The following is a 4,156-nucleotide window of genomic DNA, read 5'->3' as shown; positions in this document are numbered from 1 at the left end:
ACCAACCTATCTGAGATTTCTGATTATGTGATGCAAATTCCCTGTTTGAAAGTCATCTAAAAAGGCTTTCATCAAAATTTCATATCACCAGCTTAATGGCAAAGTTTCGTTTTGGGATTTGGTTGGCAAGATTCTTTATGTGAGTTCGTGTGTTGAAGGATATTCTGTTGTATTTTCACTGATTTCTTTTTTAATTTTCTAAAATTTTCGTTGTCTCTTGCAACCTTTCAATTGAAAAGGTTGCAAGATGCAACAAAAATTTTAGAAAAATAGAAAAAAAATAAGTGGAAATTTTACTGGTGAGTGTGTTAAATTATAAGACACTAAAAGAGAATGACTCTCCCCAGACACAACAGAATGACAAAGTTGTTTTACTCTTTTACTTGTTTCAGTCATTTGACTGCGGCCATGCTGGAACACCGCCTTTTGTCATACAAATCAACCCCAGGATTTATTCTTTGTAAGCCTAGTACTTATTCTATCTGTCTCTTTTGCTGAACCACTAAGTTACAGATATGTAAACATACCAGCATCAGTTGTCAAGCAATGTTGGGGGGACAAACACAGACACACAAACACATATATATATATGTATACATATATATGATGAGTTTCTTTCAGTTTCCACCTACCAAATCCACTCACAGGGCTTTGGTTGGCCTGAGGCTATAGTAGAAGACACTTGCCCAAGGTGCCACGCAGTGGGACTGAACCCAGAACCATGTGGTTGGTAAGCAAGCTACTTACCACACAGCCACTCCTGCACTTTAAAAATTCTTCATTTTCTAAATTAATTGAAACAAAGCAGTGTATTTCAACAGAAATATAGTAACAAAAGTGTTAATGTGCTCTAATTTAAAATCTGCCATCAAAATTTCATGTTAATTTATGTTCCAAACACCAGTTGAATAATAAGTTATTTGACTAAATTCTTCATTATTCCCAAAATTAATTAAAACATGGGTATTGTATTTCAACAGAAATATTGTAACAAAAAGGTTAAATTTGAATTATGCAGCTGAATAAGTAATCAACATCGTTTATTTTGTTTCAGTGATGATGCTTTAAGTTGGTCTTGATGAAATTTGAATGGCGACCAGAAACCTTCTGGTTGTGAAGAATAACACCAGAACATTTCTAACCATAGTCTCATTGGACCAAGGAGAGGAAACAGCTATTGGATGGTACCTCTAGACAGGTATTTTACTGAGTTGACATCAGTTTACCTCGATTACAACCGGTCCAAGCCTACTAAAAATTTGCTAAAGAAATCAGCTCCTTGACAATTATTTTTACTTAAACAAAACATTTTCATAAAATGTCTAAACCACTTCAATGATCATCTTTCGCTCTGTGTCTTTATTTCTCTTTTTGCTTTCTAACTCTCTCTTTTTGCTTTCTAACTCTCCCTTTTTGACTTATTTTTTTCTTTCTGTCTCTCTGCTAAACCACAGAAAGGATTATTCATTGAATTTTTCTCTGTTCAAATGCCAATATTTTTCACTCCAACTGCTGAAGTGTTCTTGTGAAAAAAGAAGCTGCATAGTTGTGTGAACGTTGTTCTTGTCTTACCAAAAAATATTTGAAAAATGAGAAATACTGCAGTAGCAAGAATGTTCATGAGGGTTTGCTAAATACGAGTAATTTCTTTGAAAATCTCAGAGATGGAACCAGAAATGTTACTGTGTTCCTGTTGACAGAATAAAATTAGAATGAAATAGTAATAAATCTAATTTCAGACTGATGTAAATTTTACTAAATAATTCTTGTCATCTGAAGCATTCAGTGTTCTTACTAAATCAGAATTTGAAACTACTAGAGAATTATGAAACTTTCGACCTTTTAGCATTTAAACCAGCCATATAAAGCCCAAATATTCTACCTGTTTCATGTTCAAATCAGTCAGATCTGACCTCTCATAACTTTCTATGTTATTTTAAAAATAAACAATCACACCATGAAAATCTTAAAGCTATGTGATAATGCATGATTAATTAAAATAAATGAGAATAAGTAAAAATTACATTTGACAGAGTAATCTGAATGCTAAAGAATTAGGAAGGCAAATTAATCAAAATATATAAAAGATATGAAATGGAAAGCAGTAGCAGTAGAGTTAGTGAAGGCTAAAGTGCACAATTATTATTGTAGGGAGATCACATCATACTATCTCACTCTGTCAACCAGAAAATCAGATGTCCTAATTTGTTTCCATTCTTTTCTTGATTACACCTATCTGCTTTCTTGTATATTGAAGTAATTTGGGATCAAACGGTAAAAAGAAACAACACACAACATACAACATTATGTTATGTTTAGGAATAAAATGCAGGGTTTTTAGCAAGAACTGAAGAACAACCTCAGGAAGCTGAACCTTTCAAATGAGATGACAAAGGACCAAGATACCTGGCACCTGGCTGTACTCAAGAAGACCCATACTCCACAGCAGAAGTGTTAAGGCCAATCCTTCTGGTGCTGTAAAGCACCCGTAGCAGTGTCACATAAAAGCATCCATACAGTTCCATATAAAAATGCCTGTGCAGTGCCATATAAAAGCACCCAGCAGACTCTGTAAAGTGGTTGGTGTTAGGGAGAGCACCCAGCCATAGAAACCATGCCAAATCAGACTGGAGTCTGGTGCAGCCCCTCAGCTTGCCAGCTGTGGTCATACTGTCCAACCCATGCCAGCATGGACAACAGATGCTAAATGATGATGATGATGATGAATGATAATGAAATGGAGTTAAATTTGCTACTGATTTCTAGAGAGTTGATAAATATTGTGTATACAGTGAAGGTCAAATCTACTGACTTATAAGGGAGTGATAGGTATTGTCACTCCCTTGTAAATTTGTGGTCTTGTGAACATGTAAGAAATCCTCCTTTACATCATCATATTATTATTGTTGTTGTTGTTGTTATCATTATTATTAAGACTGTGAATTGGAAGAATCATTAGTGTGCTGAACAAAATGCTTAGCAGCTTTTCTTTTGAATCTTTACATTTTGGGCTCTAATCCTAACATGGTTGATTTTGCCTTTCATTGTTTTTGGGGTCAAGAAAAAAAAACCCAGTTAAACACTGGGGGTTGTTGTAACTGACTAACCCCTTTCTAAAACTGCTGACTTTGTGTCAACATTCTATTATATTATTAGGGTGGTGAGCTGGCAGAATTGTTAGCATGCGGGATGAAATGCTTCGGGGTATTTTGCCCATTGTTATGTTCTGAGTTTAAATTCTGCCAAGGTTACTTTACTTTTGGGGGTTGATAAAATAAGTACCAGTTAAACACTGGAGTTGATGCAATCAACTCATCCTCTCCCCAAAAATTGCTGCCCTTGTGGCAAAATTTGAAATCATTATTATTATTATTATTACTGTTATTAGTCTTTGTTTCCCCCATTTCCCGGTGAAGCATTCAGTGTAGAGACATCCCCAACCAACTGAGTCACAACCCCTACCATGGATGGAGTCAGCTCCCTGGCCAGACTTATATTTGTCAAAGTCCTCTCCTCCACAGTCCTCAACAAGCTTTACCTCGCCTTCAATGCCCACCTCATTGCTGCGGCTTTCACTGCAGAAAGACTTATTGGTCTTTGTGCCATACTTGGCTGAGCATCTTCTGCCTTCTCATAATAATGATACCTCACAAGTTACTCAGTTTTACCCTGTAAAAAGGTCAGCAACAACAGCTATTCATTTCAACTAAGTCTTTCGTAATATTTAGGAGTTCCTCTGAAGGAACTGGGAGAGATTGTGAGGGAAAAGTGTCAACTAACTATATTAATTAACTGAATGGGGTAGGTGAGAAGTTAATAAAGATAAATTGGTAAAATAACAGCAAGGGGTTAATTAAAGTTAGTCGTGTGAATATGCTAAATAAATCTAATCAGTGAGATAAATTAGTTTCATAAAACAATAACAAAATAAATGCACAAGAAACAAAACAATAATAAAAAAATGATGTATTGAATAAATAACAAAAATTACAGAAAAACTAATAATAGTAGTTACAAAATAAAAATGACAATAACAAAAAAAAAAAGGACTTCCCAGATAGGGACCAGATTTAGTAAATTACTGGGAATTACACTGGATCTGTTTAGGATTATCAAAACATACAGTTATCCTTCAAGTCTTGCTCCTGCCTCTTTT

General features: G+C 34.9%; 1 long non-coding RNA gene across 1 annotated transcript in view; it reads right to left on the bottom strand.

Moving 5' to 3' along the window:
• Positions 1 to 1,472: 1,472 nt before the first annotated feature.
• LOC149133768 (uncharacterized) overlaps positions 1,473 to 4,156 on the bottom strand; it is a 152,715-nt gene continuing 150,031 nt past the window's right edge. Inside the window, exon 2 of the long non-coding RNA XR_016243442.1 lies at positions 1,473 to 4,156. This exon is cut by the window's right edge and continues 28 nt beyond it. This is a non-coding gene — a long non-coding RNA (uncharacterized LOC149133768).

This window comes from Octopus bimaculoides, chromosome 10 (genome assembly GCF_046866305.1).
Source record: "Octopus bimaculoides isolate indiv1 chromosome 10, ASM4686630v1, whole genome shotgun sequence".
Classification (NCBI taxonomy): domain Eukaryota; kingdom Metazoa; phylum Mollusca; class Cephalopoda; order Octopoda; family Octopodidae; genus Octopus; species Octopus bimaculoides.
This window is presented reverse-complemented; position numbering and strand designations above follow the sequence as displayed.